Raw genomic sequence first — 22916 nt, forward strand, 5'->3', positions numbered from 1 at the left:
TTGAGGAGCACTTCACAGAAAATAACCCAAAGAAGATGTGGCAAGGAATACGACATATTACCAACTACAATAACAATAATATGTCTGTTAACGCAGAAGCCTCACTAGCGGCGGAATTGAACCGTTTCTTTGCCCGCTTTGAGACTGACAAATCAGACCCAGTCTCAACACCCTCACCACCACCCTGCAGCAATACACTGACGTTCCGGGAACAGGAAGTGAGACTGGTAATGCGGACTGTGAACACCAGGAAGGCTGCTGGCCCAGACGGAGTACCTGGGAAGGTGCTCAAAGCCTGTGCTGACCAGCTGGCTGGAGTCTTTACAAAAAAATTCAATTATTCCCTGCAACAATCCATCATTCCATCCTGTCTGAAATCTCCCACCATTATCCCTGTCCCCAAAAAGCCAACCATTGACAGCATGAATGATTATAGGCCTGTTGCACTCACGCCTGTGATCATGAAGTGCTTTGAAAAGTTGGTAGCCCGCCATATCAGGAATACAATCCCTCCCTCAATTGACCCTCACTAGTTTGCTTATAGAGCAAACAGGTCCACTGAGGATGCTATTGCCATTGCTCTTCATACAGCACTGAGCCACCTGGAACACCATGGGAACTACGTGAGGATGCTCTTCATTGACTATAGCTCAGCCTTCAACACCATAAAACCGGACATTCTGACTGACAAACTCTCCTACCTCGGACTATCCTCTTCAATCTGCTGCTGGATAAAGAACTTCTTGACCAACCGACCACAGACTGTTAGACTTGGTCCCCACCTCTCTTCCTCCATAACACTGAGCACTGGCTCCCCTCAAGGCTGTGTACTGAGTCCTCTTCTGTACTCCCTGTACACATACGACTGTACACCCATCCACCAGTCTAACGCCATCATCAAATTCGCTGATGACACCACTGTGGTCGGACTCATCTCAGGAGGGGATGAGTCGGCCTACAGAGATGAGGTCAACAAACTGTCTTCGTGGTGCGCGGTGAACAATCTCACACTGAACACCACGAAAACTAAAGAAATAATCCTGGACTTTCGCAAACACGGCACAGATCTGGCCCCACTCCTCATAAATGAGTATGTGTAGACAGGGTCCAGTCCTTTAAATTACTGGGGGTCCACGTCACGGATAAGCTCTCATGGTCTACAAACATCACGGCAGTAGTGAAGAAGGCTCAGAAACGACTCCATTTCCTCAGGGTACTTAGGAAGAACAACTTGGGCACCAAGCTTCTGATAACCTTCTATAGAACCACTGTAGAGAGCATCCTGGCGTACTGCATCACAGTGTGGTACGCTGGAAGCACGGCGGCAGACAAAAAGGCCATGCAGAAAGTGATTAACACTGCCCAGAGGATTGTCGGCTGCTCTCTGCCCTCACTGGAAGACATTGCCAGCCCTCGTTACCTCAGCAGAGCCAGGAACATCATAGGGGACCCTTACCACCCTGGTCGCAATCTGTTCCAGCTGCTGCCCTCTGGCAGACGCTATAGGTCCCACAAAGTACGGACAAATAGGCTTAAGGACAGTTTTTCCCCACATCCATCAGAACTCTAAATTTGCGGTAACACAACACACATTCCCTTCTGAGGTAATATGAAAAGATGTTTGGGTGGTGATCTGCCTCCTACTAGCTGACTGAAGGTAAGTGAAAGACAGTGAGAGGTAAGTGACCTGTATCCATAACAGCAGAATGCCAAATTACAAGTCCGTAACTATCACTTATTTAGGTCTTTTGCCGAGTAAACGCAGTTTATGGAGAAGCACCACCAATTTCGTCATACGCAGTTTCTGGGTGTGATGACAAGTAGGCTTTTTTTGTTGTTCATAATGACGACAGGGCCTATGTCCGATTATTATTATTATTATTTAAAAAAAGTTATTGGGAGCTTAAGTCCAAATACTCTTCATCAGATTCGAGAGGCATTGGACCAATGATGCAATCTTCAGGGGGTGCCGTAGGGACAACAGAAGGAGCTTCCTTCTGCGAGAGTTTTTCGGCTCAAAAGGAACGCGGCGACCGCTGCTTCTTTTCTTGTCCAAATATGCTGTTGTACAAGGACATGATACTGTCAAGACGATCGCCAGATTTGATGGCTCCGACCATGTTGTCATCAATCTCTTGGACCCGTTGTTGCAAACTTTGTGCCATATTGAAGATCTCCTGCAAATGTCTCAAGACCATATTCTTCATCCTTGCCACTGCCCGCTGACTCTTCTTCCTCACTACTCGATGGGATCATTTTGACAAGGTCGTCATCGGTTCTGATTGGGTCAGCTTGTTGATGGCCTCTCTTCATCCTAGCTTCATGGCCATATCTATGGCGTAAATCCTTCATAATGCTGGTTCATTTTTTTATTCCTAGTTATTACTACCCTCTTGGTGTCCTTGGAAAAGGATATTGTTGGCGTTTTCCGAATGTTCACATCTTCTTTCTTGGTATAACGCTCAGTAGCTACATTTATGCCGCAATGGCGTGCTACGCTTTAAGAAAGAGTCGCAACATCACTTTTTCCGCAAACTCTTTTTAGGTGACCAACTGTGGATTACCAAGAAATACAGAAACACCTCTGCATTTGTCTGATGAAGTTAGTTTTTAAACTAGCTAAATTTTCCCTGTCAAAACGTGCCCTATGGGTCATTTGTTTAACAAAATTAAAGCCTTTGGAGTCTCATATCTTTTCAAATAAAGTTTTAAAAACAAATAAGAAAATCAAACATTGGATGATGATCACCAGTTCATGACTATAAAACAATTTATGTAAAAGAATAACTACTGCAGTCCATTGGGACATGCATTCAAACTTTTATATTTGAATGCCAATGTTTACAAATCAAACAATAGTCCCTATTCACTTTTGCTTCAACAGTTTAAATGTTTACTTGTGTCAGGATAAATTCCTTAGTCACACACATCTTTAAGGGAAATCTTAAAGGGGTACTAGGAAGATGACAATAGGGCAGTGGCGGACCGTGCATTTTCTGGTAGCGCCTTTAATGTATCAATCCAACCCTCAAAAACTATTTTATGGCTATAAAACCTCTACTGCAGCTACAGCTGCGACACATAGAAAACAATCAATAAATCAATGCACAAAAATGGAGTAAAATCCACTTCCTAGCAGCATTTCATGATTAAATACAAATACTGGAGCTTTTAAGACATTCAAACCAGGCCAAGGGGGTGATTTTCCCGGGAAAAGACAGCGATGAACGTCAATGGCGTACGGGCAAAAATTGCCCGAAAATGGGGTAAAATCCAGCCAAAAACAGCATGTATTGATTAAATACAAATACTGGAGCTTTTTAGACATCAGAGTATGATTTCCCCGGTAAAAAGACAGCGATGAATGTCGATACGTCCATATACGTCCATACGTGAAACAGCACAAAAAAGCACTAAAATTAGGTAAAATCCACTTCCTAGCAGCATTTATTGATTGAATACAAATACTGGAGCTTTTGAGACATTACAACCAGGCCAGGGGGGTGATTTTTCCCGGGAAAAGACAGCGATGGATGTCAATGGCGAAACGGCAAAAATTAAACTGGGGTAAAATCCACTTCCTAGCAGCATTTAGTGATTAAATACAAACACTGGAGCTTTTCAGATATCAGAACCGGTGTCAAAGCTGGGTTGCCTCGACAATAATCTTCATACAGAGGAAGCAGCAAAACACGTGGTAGTTTTGACTCCCGGCCGAATGGAGGTTATCTGGAAAGGAGGCCCCATCTCGATGGCTCTCAAAATGGTCGCTGCCCGCTCCTCTCTCTTTGTTCTTGGCTAGCCCCCTTGGCTAGCCCCCACCCTTCCTAAGAAGGGGGCGAGCGGACGGACAGCTAGCGTCCACCTCGAGGTCCCCCATCCAGATACGCCGTCCGCTCGGTCGGGGATGGTATTTAATAGAAGTTAGGCGGAGACAAACTTTAGGCGGGACCACGAAAAAGGGGTGTGTATATACAAAGTGATGATAGGCCTTGACCTGTAGGTGTCAGTAAAAATTCTATTCTAGTAACTAAATTCATAAGAGTGCAGAAGGGTGCAAGATTAAATATAAGAATACAGTTCATATTTCACATTTCCCCCCTGTTGTGTCTTGAAAGAATTTTCATTAAACATATCAATTTGTATCCCTCCCCTCCAGGTTCTAGAATACAAATATCATTGACAGTTACTCAACAGGGTATGGAAAATAACAAAATCATATGTCAAGGCAGAGGCGAGAAATGATGTAATCAGTGGTAAAAATTCCTCTACGTCCCTCTTAATGAGCGAACCCAATATTTAAATCAAGACAAACACATTTGCATAGAGGACTCGTCACACTTCGAAAGAATGCGATAATCTCCAGTATGGTCTGTCATGCGGGGATACTGTGTCACTATAACCTACTAGCATGTGCTGGATTGTGCTTTGAATCATAACTTTCATACAGGGGATTACACACATAGAAAAAATACAGAACAATAACAAAAACCGCAAGGTTGCAATTTTAAACAGAATTGAGAATCATGACCCGGTTATTAACCACGACCACAATGATACACCTACGGCTGAATGATCCTGGGCCATGGTGTTGACTAGGGCCTTTATTTCAGCTACGGCACGAGTAATGTACTGGTTTCATCTGGGATGAAGGTGCAGCAGTGTTCTCCCATCATGGCACACACATCTCCATCTTTGGCTGTTATCAGATCCAGGACTATCGGTCCTGCAACTTCCCTAAGGGCTTTTAAATCATCTGCTATACCCTGTAGGGCCTTGACAGTTTGGTTAATGAACACTCATGTAACAGCTCAATGTCTTTACACATGATTTTCTGGGGGGGTGGACCACAACCTTTGGTCAACAGGAACATCATCGCCCCAGATTGAATCACGTGGTTTGAATTGCACTGATTTTGCACTGATTTTGATATCTTACTGTTATGTTCACTCTCCTTAAATGGAATGCATCTTAGACCATCTGCACGACTGCAGATTTAAATGTGACGCCTCGACCCAGTGAATTCAGGATGTCAGGATCTGTGGAAATGGGTATACGGCTACACACATAACAACTTTCATTCGCAACAATCAGTTTTTTCTGGAACACCATGAAATTATACCACACGTCTTCTTCATAGTAGTTCTCCAGATTGTTCTTTCATCTTGCTGTTGAGGGATCGAAGACCCTCCAGGGCCTTGGTTAAACTCCCGTCAGCTGCTGTGTTGTTTGGGATGAACGTGCAGCATTGGTCGCCAAAGATGGAGCACACGCCACCTTTCTCTGCCAGGAGCATGTCAACAGCAATTCTGTTCTGGAAGGCCATCAAGGAGGTCGCCGACAACTGTTCATGGATGGCTGCAAACCCTTCTTCCGTCCTGTTCTGGAGTCGTGCAATTTGGTCAGCGAGCTTATACTCATCTGGTACGCTGCGGGGAACCCCGATGTTGATGTAGATTGGGTCCCCGTCGCCCCATCCAAGAGCGGACCGCTTGGCTCTGCCTTTCCAGTGATGAGGCAGGACGTTTCCTGCACTTGTTTTCCAACTCGAGTCTCTGTGGGCGGGGCGTTCAGACACGCCCAGGCTGTCACTGACAATCCAGTCACTGTGATGTGGATGGCAACAGCTTTCACTGTGGCTTCTGTATAGAGGTGCAAAGTCTATGGGAGGTCAGGGTTAAGTGAGGGGTGCTCGTGGCTGGTGAGTAGACGTCAGATGAGTTTCTTCACGGACAAGGGTTTTGACACCGTCCGACTTACAGTCCACTCAGAGTCACCTGTCTGGAACGACCTTGACCTGAATCAACTTTGACTTTTCAGCGATCTTTGCTGCTGTGGAGGTTGGTGAGTTGGGCCACGAATGGGTCTTCCCATCGTGGAGAGAACCAGGACTTCCTTTTATGACTCGGATCAGGATCCAGTCACCTGGCTTCACCACCTCCTGCAAGATAGACAAAAGGATCACGGCAGCTTACATGTTCTTTGGATAAGTTTCTCTCCTTCCTTAGTCTCTCGTCATGGTTCATCTTCCCATAGAGGAAGTTGGAATGGTCTTCCATGAACTATCTCAAAAGGTGTTAATCCCGAGCTAGTTGGTACTATCTTCATATACGTTTTGGCCAGTGTTAGGCGTTCTGGCCATGGCTTATTTATCTCCCCCATGGTTTTCTTAAGCCTTGGTTTTATTGTACCATTTGTTCGCTCTACTTAGGTGTTTTGCCATGTTTTGCACTATGCTGTTTGCAAAATTAGCTCCATTGTTACTCCAGCTGATTCTGGAGATCCCATGTTCTTTACAGATCAATAAAATTACAAATTAAACAGTTCCTACAAAAATTTTAAAAGTAGGTATTTCGATGTCCATCATATCTTCCTCCCTTTTGAGACATTTATGGCTCAATTTTGGAATAATTTTTGGTAGGCACGGTAGGCCTTTAGCTTTGTACAGTTCGTCTGCTGACTGTTCTTGAGATCGGCTCAGTTTTGTTGTTGTGTATGCTGCTGTGTAGTGTTTGCGCTGCTGCTTTAGCTGCTGTGTTCTGTCGTTGTCCTAAACACGTGCTTAACATTTGCTTACGGCTATTTGGTTCGGCTTAATACCTCAATGAACAAAAATTGCAACAATCTTACTTATTCCATCACTATAGTTTGTGAAAATTTAAATGCCTTATCAGTCAAAATCATAAATGCTAGCTGGTATTCTATTATGATCACTGCTTCCTTGTTAAGATCAAGAACCATATTTGTTTTTCCCTTTCCTCTAATTACACAAATTAACTAATCATACTTAAAATAGGAAAAATACAAAAAGCAAACCAGGGTGCTTTCTCCTCAGGAAAACAGCTTTCCCGTTCTCTGTAACAGTTAAATTCACATCAATTAATATCCAGAAACAAAATGCACACATTTATAATTCTGAATATAATTGAACCCACTAAATTGTAATCACCCCTTGTTTGTCAAGGTTAATATTTTAGCATAATTGTATCCTTTAAAGCAATTAAAACTCATTACTTATAAAATGCATACTAATCAAGTCCCAATTCATTTAACAATGTGTATCGCGTTGCATATTAAACTCAGTTGTTTGAAATTCAAAATATCCCAATCTAGTAGTCTTTTTATCAAATGTAACATTCCATTGTCTTTGGAGTTTGTCAATCATCTCCTATAAAACTTTCTTAATCAATATTTTTCAATAGTCAGGCATAAAATTAAAATCTAGTAACATTTCTATCCATTGTAGTTTATTTTCTCTCTAATTGTTTACTTTAAAAATCTGTAAGAAGATCTAGTCTCAATTGTTTACTTTAACTATCTGTAAGAAGGTTTGGTCTCAATTGAAACGCTTTTACTTTTTGATGGAGACAATAAAACCAATATAAAAAGTTACTTATGGCTTACAGCATTGCTCCCCGAGCAATAATCTTTCCAATCAATATTGGAGTGCTTGCCATTTCGTCTGATTACGTCAAAAAGTTTATCTTACCTGTCTCCTCATACGTTTCAACTGAGAGAACCTTCTTACAGTGCACAAAATGGATCCCGCTATTTTCATGTCTGCTGGTTGGTCAGGAACACGTGTGTTGAGCACCCAGGCTCCCGGGACCGCCGTTGGTCCAGTCTGTTTTCTGTTAGGAAGCACAGTCTCCTCCTGCTAACCCAAATTCAGTGTGTTCCTTTAAAGTTTTTTCTTTTATGCAGATAGCCAGATTAGCCTCATCCTCTAGTTCCAATCGTGTAGTGAACAATGGCGTTTGGTATGGTCTACTAAATAGGATGTCCATATTTTGTTGTCCGGTTGACCTCGTTATGTAGGCGCAATGATTTCATAACGAAATATGGAACCTTTTTTCAATTCAGTCAATTATTCTGTTAACACAATTTGGATGCCATTATCACAATAAATCAATAGTACTTTGGAATTTGGTATCAAACACTGTTTTTTTTTTTTTTTTCTCAGTGCTCCCAAATTTCGCATAGCAGATTTGTTTCTCCACTTCAAATTTCACATTTGGAGTACTGCTGCTTTTTTCATTAAAAATTTCCTTGGACGAAATATTTTTCCATAATTTGGCGTTGCCATCCGTGAAACGGCTTATTGGCGAATTCTGAAATCGATTCCAATTTGCTAAATCATTTTCCACCTTGATACCTAATTGATTATATCTTGATGGTCGGCCAATTAGAAACACAAAAAGACAAACAAACAACCATTCATGCTTACACTCATTTTCAAAAATCAGTGGTCTGCAATTTTTCATCACTGGTGAAGAGCCATCCCCAGTCTGGGGCTTCTTGGCAGCTAACCACCTTTTTGCTGTGCTATCAGCCTAATCATTCTCAAAAGAAATAGGTTAATGTTGTTTGGTTGACATCAACTGTTTGATGCTAATGCAATTAATATTCTAATAGTCATTAATATGAACCACGCTAAAGCATATTCCACCTGTTCCGGGCAAAACAAGGAATGTCCTTCTGTGCACCGAAAAACATTCCATGCCTCTTCCGTCCTAGAGAAATCATGCCTATCCTAAATCAATTATTTTATCTAAACCAGACAGGTATTATTTACTTAATAATTTGGATGAATGCCATTTCTGCATTGTTTTCATGTTTGATATCATTAATAATTTGGATGATTCTTAATCCTTAAATCTAAATCGCAAATTCCTCTCTTTTTGCTAAAATAGCTAAATTGCACTTGTTGAATTGCTATTCTGCTCCAAGATTGTGTTTATTTAATATAAGAGCCATTTTTTGTAGCTCACTCTTACCACAATTAAAATTTAGAGAAACTAACCTTCTACTTAGCAATTTCTTAATCACTTCCTAATGATAAATTTCAGTGTTTATTAGAGGACCCATAATTTGTCACTAATATGTTATATTGTCAATTTTCTGTCTCTAACTCTCTTCTTTTCTTTCTATTACTCTCTCTGCTCATGTCTCTTCATCACTGCTCCTCCTTGCTCATCGTGTGGAATGTGAGATGTAACCTGAGATTTCTTGCATTCCAGTCCCCCAATCCCCCCCCCTCGTGCTCCTGGCCCCTGCGAGTGGAGCCTGGCATGAGGAGTGGGCTGAGCAGAGGGGGGGGCACTGTTTCTCAACAGGCCTAATATATATATATCTTCCTGGGTTAGTGGAACGTGGGCTGGGGAAGAAAGGCAGTTTTAACTTCAGTTGGCTCGCCGCCATTTTTTCTCTTTGTTTGTGGGCTCGGCCATTTTTCCTCTCACATGTGGTCTGCTTTTCAACCCCCCCACCATCCTGTCCCAATGCACCCTCTCTTAAATACTTATTTTTATCCGTCTAAGTATTCTTTTTCGCCGATTAAACTCCTATTTTTCGCGGCAATCATACTTATATCGTTTATGAACGCGTCATAGCGTACTTATATATATATCTATATATCTATTCATATGAAGATTACTTGCATGCGTTTATAGTTTTATTCTATTTCTTTTTTTTTCTTTATATCGAGCTCTTTCATTATCTTGGCACTGTATAACAATATATTTCTTCTATATTTTTAACACAACCCTCGAAGTCCCTTGGTGGGGAGGCGCGACCTCCTCCTCTGTCTGCTTTCCAGACAGATAGGCCGACACACAGCCTTTTATCGTGCTGTATACTATTTAACATAATTCCGACACACAGAAAAATGCCTTTCCGACACACAGAAAGAAGAATCTCCGACACACAGAGAAGAGTATACGCAACTTTTCTTTTTTACGAATGAAGCATTTCCCTTCCTCGAAGGGAAACAGGGACTTATACTGGGTTGGATTCTACAAATTAATTTTAAAAAGTGCCTTACCGTTTTTTGGTGCCTCCTCTGTACGAAAGGATAATTCGTAATCTGTTCCCGGGCCAGCAGGCCAGATCGCCCTCTCTCAAGGCTGGAGTAGCCGACGTCAAGCCATCCATCCTTCTGTCGATCTGCCGTGGCCGGAAAGCAGAGAAGAATCTCGGGTTTCAGGCACCAAAATGTCAAAGCTGGGTTGCCTCGACAATAATCTTCATACAGAGGAAGCAGCAAAACACGTGGTAGTTTTGACTCCCGGCCGAATGGAGGTTATCTGGAAAGGAGGCCCCATCTCGATGGCTCTCAAAATGGTCGCCGCCCGCTCCTCTCTCTTTGTTCTTGGCTAGCCCCCTTGGCTAGCCCCCACCCTTCCTAAGAAGGGGGCGAGCGGACGGACAGCTAGCGTCCACCTCGAGGTCCCCCATCCAGATACGCCGTCCGCTCGGTCGGGGATGGTATTTAATAGAAGTTAGGCGGAGACAAACCTTAGGCGGGACCACGAAAAAGGGGTGTGTATATACAAAGTGATGACAGGCCTTGACCTGTAGGTGTCAGTAAAAATTCTATTCTAGTAACTAAATTCATAAGAGTGCAGAAGGGTGCAAGATTAAATATAAGAATACAGTTCATATTTCACAACCGGGCCCACAATTGAAATATTATTTAGGAACATAGCCATATTATACTCACCAAAAATCCTTTTTAAATGTACACAATATCCATCCTCCTTTCTTTCTTCCTTCTTTTCTATCGCCATCGAAGCTAATGATGAAAGTCGAGCCTGTCCTGTCATATTTTCGGCATAGTCCGTCTTGAAAATGGCTTTAAATCAACACAACAATATATTTGCTTGTGCAGCTAAGTTAGCGCACTGAAAGTGGCGCACACACCCTTTTTCCGGCTGTAACAGGCTTGCTAGCTTCGGAGTTGACCGCCCTTTCTTAATGATGTCCATTTTTTCTGGAAAAGTCCGTCTGGAAAATAGCTTTGTGAGCAAATCTGCAACAAAATCCATTTGTTTTGCTCTGTCCCAATAATAGTTGAAGAAATTAATGACGTATCCCAGCCAACAAAACGCCTATGAAAAAGCATTGTGGGGTTGCCAACTCGAAATCTGATTGGTTAAAAGCAACAGTCTTGTTAAATGCAGAAGACACCGCAGAACTGATTGTGAAGGCTTTGAGGCAGATTTCTGATCCTGGCAACGAATAATGGCTGAAATGTGATTGGTTAAATGCTTCAGTATGAAAACACACATCTGGAAGCAGTGCAACTAGGGGGAAAGCAATGAAAGGAAGCTAACAGACCATTTGGAATAATAAGTATTGATGGACAAAATATAATATGATTCAGATATTCTTAGGCCAGCAGAGAAGGCCCTGACGACCCGCCACTGCAATAGGGTAATGATAATGCCAAAAACTAATTCAAGATCAAATTAGAAAACTAAGTTTTGTTAAAGTTTAGCATGCATGTGGGGTGAAGCATGCATAGAAATGGACCCGAATGCGGGGAATCAGGCATAGACAGGGGAATGGGGTGCACTAAAGTGTTCCTTTAATATATTTTAAATATGATCATATAAAATATACCTCGATACAAAACTCCGGGAATACTTAAAGAAAGAACAAACTCTATGGTCCACGAGCACTGGAGAGTTGAAGATTCGCACAACCTACTAGACCAGGGGTGGCGAACTCGTGGCCCTTGAGCTGCATGCGGATCAAGGCCAAAACGAAAGAGGCTCTTTGAGTTTGATTTATTTAATAAGGGACAGCACATAATAATTAACATATTGATATATACATGTTAATTTAATATATATGTAAATATGTAGGATTGTAGCCGAGGTCTATTTTCCATCTTTAGTCCCTTGTGTAGGTTGAAGATAAACGATGACACAAACACACACACACACATAGTCAAGTAGCACAGTTTTAGACAGTGTTGTGCTTGCAATTTTGTTCGTCTAATAGCCAGGCTTTAAGATGATTGGCGAAGGGGTTCAAAGACGGGAGTTCACGTATGGTAATTGGTATTGAGTTCCAGGTATATGAGGCACAGACAGAAAGGGTGCTTTGGCTGAATGCACTCTTTTTGAAGAGAAGTACACAATCACCTCGAGAGCCAACCCTTGTTGATGTGTTGGAATTTTTTTGCACAAAATTTTGCAGTGGAGGAGGAGCTTTGTGATGGAAGATTTTGTAAACTAAGGTGGCATCTGCACATTTAATAGTATTGGCCTAGTTCAGGCATTTGTGTTTTTTTAATATCTGACAGTGGTGGTGCATTTTTGGTTTTCTGTCCAAGAGTCAAGAGTGATTACATTGATTGTTTTTCTTTGGACAAAAACGTTTGGGGTCACTGTTATTTGACACTGCATGCAGACAGTCTTAGATATGTTTGAATTTAGTAGGGATTTTTCAAGCCAGTTATTCAGTCTCCTCATTGCATTTGTGAGTTCATGTCAAGCATGTTTTTTTATCTTTTGCGTGGATATATAGAACGGCATCATCGGCATACAATTGGCAGGTAACAATGGAAGGACAACAGCTTGGCAGATCAATTACGGAAAGACTGAAGAGCAGTAGGCCTAGCACTGACCCCTGCGGTACCCCAAGACTGTTATTCCGTGAAGAAGATTTTGTATTTTGTATTCTGACCCACTGTGATCTTACAGATAAGTATGTTTCAATCCAACTTAGTGTGCTTGGTGAGAAATAAAAATTAGATAGTTGAGTCAGCAGTATCTGGCTGTTGATGGTGTCAAATGTCTTTTTGAGATCAATGAAGACCGCACCAATGACCCTGCCTTTATCTAGTTTTGATTTTATGTTTTCTTGAAAGGAGCAAACCGTTGTTTCAGTAGAGTGACGTTTTCTAAAGCCAAATTGCAGCCTGTTCAGAGTGGATGGACTGCTGTTAATCTGATCCCCAATTTGCTCCGCTACTTGAGATTTTTGAGATGCCTGCAAGGATGCGTATTGGTCTGTAGTTGTTGGTTATTGCAGGGTTCCCTGATTTAAGGACCAGTGTTATGACTGAGAACTTTCAGGGTTCAGGGAAGATACTCTGGCTTATGGATTTGTTCACAATAGTGGTTCTGGAGCTATAAGAGATTGTGGTATTTCACAAATGTTACATCCATTTGTGTCAGCAACCACAGCAACCTCCAGGGTAGTTGATCTGTTACCTCTGGCTAAGTTTCATTTGATGTGTGTCATTTTCTGTTGCCTGTCTTCTCAGCAGCTGATTAAGTCAACCGTTGGGAAGGAGGTGGGGATCAGCACGCCTGCAGTTGATTGCTCCCCTGAGCACACAAGCATTTTTGGGAGCCGACCTTAAGTTTAGTGTAAGGTTAGATTAAACGTATTTTTGAGTGTGTCTGCATCGTAATCCAAGTTCATTTAAATTTGTTTATGTTATCTTACGAGTGTGTTGCCGTGCAAAAAGAAATAAGTCTATCTTCTGATGCTTTCTAATGACAGAAATTAAAATTTTCTTACCAGAAGTTAAATATGTTGTGGTAGCCATATTGCTTCTAATATCAAAATACCTAAATTCTTTCGATGGTTCATATTACTGGAATAGTTGTCACTTTCGAACAAGAAATAAAACAACAAAAAATCAAAGAAGAATTTTGTTTTATTTCAAAATCAAGGCTACAAAATGCTTCTGAGTGTGTCAGCAGTTTCTGAAGCTGTGATGTTTGACATAATATGATGCTTCGAGCCACTTAGAATGTGAGTCCACTAACACCAGGAACATTTGATCCATAAATGGATCAGCAAAATCAGATGGGAGTCTGGACCATGGACGACTAGATCACTCCCATGGGTGGTGTGGGGCTGCTGTTGGCATCATTTGGTTCATCTGACATTATGAACATGCTTTGACCTTTTCTTCTAAGACACCATCCAAACCAGGCCACCACACAAAAGACCTGGCAAAGCTTTTCATGCTGGAAACCCCTGGATGGGCTTCAGGTAGGTTTTCTACGATCTGTGTTCTTCCGGGGAGCGGGACAATGACTCTGGATCCCTGTAGGATAAAATTGTAAGATAAGATAGCAAAGTCTCTTTGGAATTGCTTGTTCATATTATATCAGTTTTTGTATGTATAAACGCATCGTTTTCATACAAACTCCCTGTGAATGGCTGACATGTCAGCATGAACACTCAACTGTCTGACACTGATTAATCAATCTTTGCCCTGCAAATGACTAAACGTATCTGTCCAAAGTCCTGCCGACAACTGTCTGTTTTGCCTGTATATAAGACTCACTCACTGGTCATTCAGAGAGAGTTGCGGCAAATAGGCTGTGCGTTCACAGCTGTTCGAGCTCTCCCCATCCTGCAGTCTGGTAATAAACCCATTTCCTTTAAATTGGTCTCACTCTTTCTGTGCCTGCTCCTTAAGTTGTTTTCCACACCCAACATACTTTGGTGCCGAAACCCGGGGCCCAACAAGCCAGCAATTGCCAGAGCGACAACGGACCGCTATGAAGGGCAAAATAAAGACTGTCGACAGCATCCTCCATTGAAAGGGTCAGCCCGACGGACGTTCCCTCGTCGCTCGGGTGATCTGGTGACGGGTTCCCCGAACTAGGGCAGGTTCGGAACGAGAAAGATCGTGAGTTCACCCTTTGATTTCTGTCTCCGTGAAGTGTGATAATTTGAATGAGTATTATCACTGCGGTAGTGTTGAATATTCGTAGTCTGGGACCAACGTACGTAGAACATAAATGTTCGAGGTCTGGGACCGACGTACGTAAAACATATGTTCGAGGTCTGGGACCGACATACGTAGAACAAGAACAGAGTCAGGGACTTCGCTAAGAGACAAAGTCAGGGACATGTCTGGTGTGGGAGTTGCCTGTGTCTGCCGCGATGGGTGGAGAGGCATGGCTTCTGTCCCAATTTGAGGGATATGGAAGGTTTGATGAGCGTAGAAGGGGAATTGTTGAAGAAAAGAGTTTTGTAAGTCAATAGGAAAGAAAGTGTGGGAAAAGCAGCTGAAGGTGTGCGGAGAGTTGACTTGAGGTGAGTAGAGTGGAGTTAAAATATTTTGTTTGCAGAGTGTTGCTGCAGAAAATGGCTCTTATCTTAAGTAAACACCGTCTCCTTGGAGCGGGTGAGACGGGTCAATAGGAATGCAATAGGTATTCAGTAGGAATTCAGCCAGTGGATTTTAGCTATCCTTGGGTGAGTTAGCAATATGAGAGTGGTTTGCGAATTTGACTTAAGGATTAAGAATTTTAGAATATTAATGACATCAAACATGAAGATAACAATGCAGAAATGGCATTCATCCAAATTATTAGGTGAATTGTACCTGGCAGGTTTAGATAAAATAATTAATTTAGGATAGGCATGATTTCCCTAGGACGGAAGAGGCATAGGATGTTTTCAGTGCACAGGAAACATTCCTTGTTTTGCCCTGAGCAAGTGAAATATGCTTTGGCGTGTGCCATATTAATGACTATTAGAATGTTACGGATTGCATAAGCATCGAACAATTGATGTCAACTAAATGACGTTGACCTATTTCCTTTGGGAATAATTATTGCTGATAGGTCAGCAAAAGGTGGTGAGCTGCCAATAAGCCCTTTTCAGGGATGGCGGCCTCCATCAGTGATGAAAATTTCCAGACCACTGATGTCTGATTATGAGTGTGAGCGTGAATGGTTGTCTGCCTTCCTGTGTTTTTGATTGGCTGGCCACCAAGATATAATCAATCGATCAGATATCAAGGTGGAAAAGGATTTGGAAATTTGAAATAGATTTCTGAAATCGCCAATAAGCCGTTTTCAGGGATGGTGGCGACAAATTATGGAAAAAATATTTCGTCAAATGAAATTTTTTGATGAAAACGCAGCAGCAGAACTCCAAATGTGAAACTTGACGTGAAGGAACAAATAATCTGCCCCAAAATTGGGAATTTTGGGGCACTGAAAAAGAAAAGAAAAAAGAAAAAATCTTTAAGGACATGCATTGAATTTGGGTTAGCAGAAGGAGACTGTGCTTCTCAACAGGAAACAGACCAACAGTGGTGCTAGGAGCCTGGGTGTTCAATCTATAGTATAAAAAGCACTAGCACGACCCAAAGTGGGAACGTCCACACCAAGTGTTGCTGACCAACCAACAGACATGAAAATAGCTGAGAGGGGGATTTGTGGATCCACCTTTTGCACTGTAAGGAGTTTCTCTCAGTTGAAACTTTGAGGAGACAGGTTAAAGTGTTTTAATTTAGACTAAACCTTCTTTAAAAGGGTTAAAATAAACGACCAGAAAAAGAGAAACTACAATGGAAAACAGAAGGAGCCACTCAACACAAGAACGGCCTCTATGCAAACAAGCCATGGGTCCCCCGATCATTGTTTGAAGTCATTGCCAAATTGAGCCATGGCAAGAGCCATGTCTCAAGAGGAGGGATAGTATAGTCCCAGAGGTCTCCAAACCTACTTTAAAAAAATTGCAGAAACTGTCTCACCTGCTGAAGACACAACTCTCAAGGCAATGAACGACCCAAGCGCGGAACAAGGTAAACAGGGACATATCCCTTCGAGATTCTGAACATGGATTTCATCGAACTGAACGAAAGTGGCACATACAAGTACTGTCTTGTGATCATTAACACACTTACCAAGTGGGTTGAGATATGCCCATCAAAGAAAGCTGACGCCATGGCAGTCGCAAATACCATATGGAGACCAAAAGGATCATTCCAAGCCATCAAATACCACGAGTCATTTGGAATACTAATGGTGCTCACTTCGTGAACCACGTGATCCAAACTATGGGACAACATCTCGGAATCAACCTGAAATATCATTGCACCTACCACCCCCAAAGTGCTGGACTCGTTGAAAGAACCAACGGAACAGTAAAACTCAGACTCAGAAAAACCATGGAAGACACAGGAAAACCATGGCTAGAATGCCTGAGCCTGGTAGAAACATCCATGAGAATCATTCCAACAGCACAGGGATGCACACCATTTGAGGCAGTGAAAGGCAGACCCTTCCACTTACCAATGTAGGAAAAAGATCTGGTGGCAGAACAGAAGGGAGAAACTGATCCCCTCACTCAGTGCAAAATGTTCCAAGAAAGAACTGTGATAAATGCAAATTATCTGCCGACATCTTCTCTGCCTCCCACACAGGAGGTTCTGTCCCCAGGCGACCTGGTACTCATCAAGATGATAAAAAGGAAGTGCTGGTCATCTCCACGTTGGGACAGGACCTCACTGTGTGATTTTGACCGCTAACTTCACCAAGTTGGCCACCACCGTCAAAGCTGATGAACGAGTGTTGGAGCTCATGACCATGATCCAGTGTGGGGCTCGGATGTCCCCCTCAAACACAAACACTGGTCAGTCGCCTCCAAAATCCGGATGGCTCTGTTCCCCTGGGTAGGAACAGCAAGGAACACCCTACGTCTGGAGGCCATTGACTACAGATTCCAGTCCTACGTCAACACATCATTCCGACTACAACAAGGCCGAGAAGTCCAAATAACCGCCCAGCAGGGAGGTGTGTGTGCCATGGTAGGAGACTCGTGCTGTACCTTCATCCCTGCCGGCGCATCCTGCTCCGTCCATGATGCCCTACAAACTATGAGGAACATACAGAATGCTATGACCAGAGATCCAGTTCCACGGCGGGGATGGCTTGACTGGTTCCTCTCGGGCTAGTGGACGCGGACTCTTTTGAGGGCCCTAGTACCATTCGTAACTGTTATTGTTCTCGTGCTTGTTATTCTAACCTGTTGTTTACCCTGCTTCTCAGCTTTGATCAAACATACCATTAATGCCTTAGTCGAACATACCATGATTGTTGGAACCCAGCTAATGCTACCTCGTATACACATGCAATAATCCATATCCCAATCTGACCCTGATTTGTGCTACTGTCTGACACTGATTAATATGTCTTTCCTATTCTGAGACACCAGGCCATGAGGCGATCGTCCACACCGGGAGGTCAAGGGAGGAATTCTCTCTCAACTCCACGAGGGTTTTTCGCCCCTCCTGGTCGGTCTAAACTCCAGTTTGAAGTAATTTGTGAAGAATTTCGTTCAAAAGTAGCATCGCTAACAAACGAGGTTCCGATGTGTTTATACTCACAAAAGGAGGCAATTGTAGGATAAAATTGTGAGATAAGATGACAAAGTCTCTTTGCAATTCCTTGTTCATATTATATCAGTTTTTCAGCATCATTTGGTTCATCTGACATTATGAACATGCTTTGACCTTTTCTTCTAAGACACCATCCAAACCAGGCCACCACACAAATGATCTGGCAAAGCTTTTCATGCGGGAAACCCCTGGATGGGCTTCAGGTAGGACGTCTACGATCTGTGTTCTTCCTGGGGGTGGGACAATGACTCTGGATCCCTGTAGGATAAAATTGTAAGATAAGATAGCAAAGTCTCTTTGGAATTGCTTGTTCATATTATATCAGTTTTTGTATGTATAAACGCATTGTTTTCATACAAACTCCCTGTGAATGGCTGACACGTCAGCATAAAAACTCAACTGTCTGACACTGATTAATCAATCTTAGTCCTGTGACTGGGTTGACATGTCAGCACAAACACTCAACTGTCTGACACTGATTAATCAATCTTTGCCCTGCAAATGACTAAACGTATCTGTCCAAAGTCCTGCCGACAACTGCCTGCTTTGTCTGTATATAAGACTCACTCACTGGTCTTTCGGAGAGAGTTGCGGTAAATAGGCTGTGCGTTCACAGCTGTTCGAGCTCTCCCCATCCTGGAGTCTGGTAATAAACCTATTTCCTTTAAATTGGTCTCACTCTTTCTGTGCCTGCTCCATAAGTTCTTTTACAGACCCAACAATCCCCACAGGATGCAGCCATCCTGAACACTGAGCTCTTGTTTCCGCTTAGCATAAGGTTTAAGCTCTTCCTGCTCAACTGCTTTGGGCTAGCCCTGCATCAACCAGCACTTAACCTGTGACAAAACTGGATCTCTATCAGTCCACAATTTTATTTTTTTGGTTGTCAGAGGTGAGGTTGACAGTCTGTGTAACAGAAACACAGTCTCTGGGGGTAGACTACACAGACTTGGAGTGTTAGGAAGGGGCAGACGGCTTAAACCATCAGCATTTGAATTTTCACTCCCTGACTTGTAGACTATGCGATACTGGTACGCTGACAATGTTAAATGTGAAATCATCTTGAGTAAACGAAAAGAATGTTTCAATACGTGTCATAGCCTTCAATACATCTCATAGCCTTCAATACGTGTCATAGCCTTCAATACGTGTTATAGCCTTCAATACCTGCCATAGCCTTCAATACGTGTCATAGCCTTCAATATTTGTCATAGCCTTCAATACGTGTCATAACCTTCATCCGTATCACAGCCTTCATCCGTGTCACAGCCCTGCATCTTTGTCATAGAGACTTTGTCTGTCACGCAATCTTGTCCTAATTAAACCTGTTGATGCGGAAAGGGGAGTCGGAGATTGAAGAGCAGAAACAGTCGAAGATTGACCGGAGTCTTACCCAGAGTAACTCTCTGTCTGTTTTCTCTCCGTGCTCCCCTTCTGCAGAAGCGTTAAAATCTCACTCATCTGTCTTGGTGTGCTTACTTGTGTTTGACCTTATTGAATGTTCAGCGTGGACCGGACATTAATGCCCAGCGCTGTACACGTGCTGAAGACATAGCTGAGATACCTTTCGTCTCACCAAATAGACCTAATAGGGGCTTGTGGTCTGTAAAAATACTAAAAACACGGCCATACAGGTACTGATGAAAATGTTTTACAGCAAAAACTACAGCTAGCCCTTCCTTCTTGAGCCGTGACACATATCCAATAGGCTTTTATGTTCCATTGTCCATGCGGCGGGAAAGGACAGCTCCCACGCCATATGATTTATCGCTCTCACTTTCTCTTGCTGTGGAGACAGGCCCTGAGCTGAAATTCAATGGCCCAGGTAGGTGACACTGTTTCGCTTTAAAAACACATTTGCTGTGTTTCAGGCAAAGCCCAGCTTCTGCCATTCTGTTCAACACCTGATCGAGGTTCTGCAGATGCTCCTCTTCACTTTTGCCTGTCACTAAGATGTCATCTATGTAGAGAGCTACATGTGGAATGTTTTGCAGAAGATTGTCCATTTTAAGGTGGAAAATAGCTGGACTGGAAGCAACGCCAACAATTAGGCGGTTGTATTTAAACAGTCCCTTGTGTGTGTTGATTGTCACATATTTCTTAGACTCTTCATCCAGAAGCAGTTGTTGATAAGGATGACTCATATCTAGCTTTGTAAATGTTTGACCACCTAATAGCATATAAAACAGGTCCTCCACTCGGGGCAGTGGATAGGTGTCGAGCTGAGAGGCTCGATTTATAGTCACCACATATGCGCACCTCACCATCACCTTTCAGCACTGGCACAATGAAGGGCTGCCCAGTCAGAGAATTTGATAGGCTCGATGACGCCTAGCTGCTGCAGTCTCTCCAACTCTGCCTCCAGTTTGGCTTTTGTTGGGTTCACCAAGGTAGGTATTTCCAGGTACACCTTTAAGATAAGGGAGACATCGGATGCATATCCAGCTTTATCTTGCAAGAGAGAATCGATCCCGACTTGCCTTCGTCCAAGATCATTCTAAAGAATCGAATCCTCTCCTGCCCATTTAATTGCATTAGTCAAAACAATTAAGGTCATCTATTCAAAACAATTGCATGAGAGGTAAACCAAGCGTGTCTCTATTCAAAACAATTAAGGTCAGAAATCAAAACAATTGCATAAGAGTTCAAACAAGCAAGCATCCATTTTAAAACAATTGCGAGTCCTTTCGGAGGTCGATTCGGAATCGCCACCTGGTGCGGAATCCAAGTCAAAACAATTAAGAGTCCTTCCTGGATCTTCAGTGTGAGCTCGCGATCATGTGAGAAGTCGAGGTTACAAAACAATCTAGGAGTCCTCCCGGATCCGTGTGAGAGTTCGAGGTTTAAAACAATTTTGTCCAGACGGATAGAGACCTTTTCTTTTGTTTTTTCACGGTTGCAAGCAGATGTACTGAAAATGACTTTTTTAATGTTAACAAGCTTCGTTGCAAGCACATATATATATAATTATAATATTTCAAGCAAAGTTATAATAACGATCAACCTAACAGCTTTCATGGCGAACGGTACTGAGCGTGGGTTGAAAAAGTGTGACTGTGCATTGGGATCCACACAGTTTCACTGTTGTCCCTCGCAGGCTGCCTAGCACATCTTTAAACACATCATAGCCGCCGTTCAAAGCGGCTGCTAGTTGCAGTGGCTCCCTATACCCTCACTCGTATTCTGTGTTTTTAGGACTTTTTTAGAGCTTTTTTATCTTTTATTTTTAAGTTTTATTGTCTCTTAGGATTTTACTTGTTACTTTGCTTTATATATTATATTCCAAACTTTAATGTTTTAAAACTTTACTTTCAAGACTCTACTCCAAGACTCAAAATGTGCGAGGGGCAGTCTTTGAGCTATCAGTTTAGTTTATCTTTGCCAATTCTGGACATTATATTTTGACCCACTCAGCCATGCCTCCGCTGTTTTACACAAAGGATCAGCTGTTAGCGCTACGCAACACCTGGATTCCCCTGGACCTGGACCTCCCCGCGGAGTTAAAGAGGAAGAGAAGAGGATGCAGAGCTGGACGAAAATGTCAGGAGAGAAAGCGACGCTTCAGACCCAGCATTCCATCTATTATTATGGGGAACGTAAGATCTCTCCCCAATAAGATGGAAGAGCTAACGGCGCTTACCAAACAACAACGACAATATCAGAATATCTGCATTATGTGCTTCACGGAGACCTGGCTGAATGAACTAATTCCGGACTCTCTCGTCTCCTTGGACGGTTTTCAGCTGGTGAGGGCGGACAGAGATGCTGAGGAGAGCAGTAGGAAGAAGGGGGGGACTGGCTGTTTTTATTACTAGTAGATGGTGCAGCCCCGGGCACATTACTGTGAAGGAGCAACTCTGCACTCGAGATATCGAGCTAGTAGCTGTTAGCATAAGGCCGTTTTACATCCCCCGGGAGTTCTCGCACGTTATCATAATAACTGCGTATATACGTCCCTCGGCCGATGCGGCAGTCGCCCGCAAGCTGCTTCATGCCACTGTGTCCCGGCTGCAGACGTCACACCCCCAGTCTCTCCTTCTTATCTCTAGTGATTTTAACCATGCTCCCTTGGCTTCTACTCTCCCCACCTTCACTCAGTATGTGAAGTGCCACACCAGGGAACAAAAAACTCTGGACCTGCTGTATGCCAACACAAAGGGGGCATACATCTCAGTCCCCCTCCCCCCACTTGGCCGCTCAGACCACAACCTGGTCCATCTGATCCCCACCTACATCCCTATGGTGAGGAAAATAAAACCTACCACGAGGATCATACAAAGATGGACCGAGGAGACCAGCATGGTAGTGAGGGACTGTTTTGAGACCACTGACTGGGAGGTGCTGTGCAATTCACATGGTAATGACATTGACAGCTTGACCCACTGCATCACAGATTATATTAACTTCTGTGTTGAGAACATTGTACCCTTTGTACCCTCCAAGAAGGTCCGTTGTTTCTCCAACAATAAGCCGTGGGTCACCAGGGATCTAAGGTCCCTCCTGAACAAGAAGAAGAGGGCTTTTAGGTCTGGGGAGAAAGAGAGTCTGAAAATGGTCCAGAAGGAGCTGAAGAGAGAGATAAGGAAGGGAAAGACCATCTACAGGAGGAAGCTGGAGAACCAACTCCAGAGAGGCAACACCAAAGAGGTCTGGAGGAGCTTGAGGACCATTTCGGGCCATGGAGGCAACAGCGAGAGAGACCCGGAGTCCGGCGGCAGGGAGTGGGCCAATGAACTGAATCAGTTCCTTAACAGATTCAGTCCTGCCCCCACTCCCCTGACCCCCCAGACCAGAAGCAACGCTCCCCCCTCGTTCTCCTCCTCCTCTTCCTCCCCATCTTCCACCGGTCTCTGCATTACTGTCGATCAGGTGATAAAACAGCTAAAGAAGATCGAGGCAAGGAAGGCTACCGGTCCAGATGGCCTCAGCTACAGACTACTGAGAGAGTGTGCGGATCAGCTTGGTA

Source organism: Stigmatopora argus, chromosome 3 (assembly GCF_051989625.1).
Source record: "Stigmatopora argus isolate UIUO_Sarg chromosome 3, RoL_Sarg_1.0, whole genome shotgun sequence".
Lineage (NCBI taxonomy): Eukaryota > Metazoa > Chordata > Actinopteri > Syngnathiformes > Syngnathidae > Stigmatopora > Stigmatopora argus.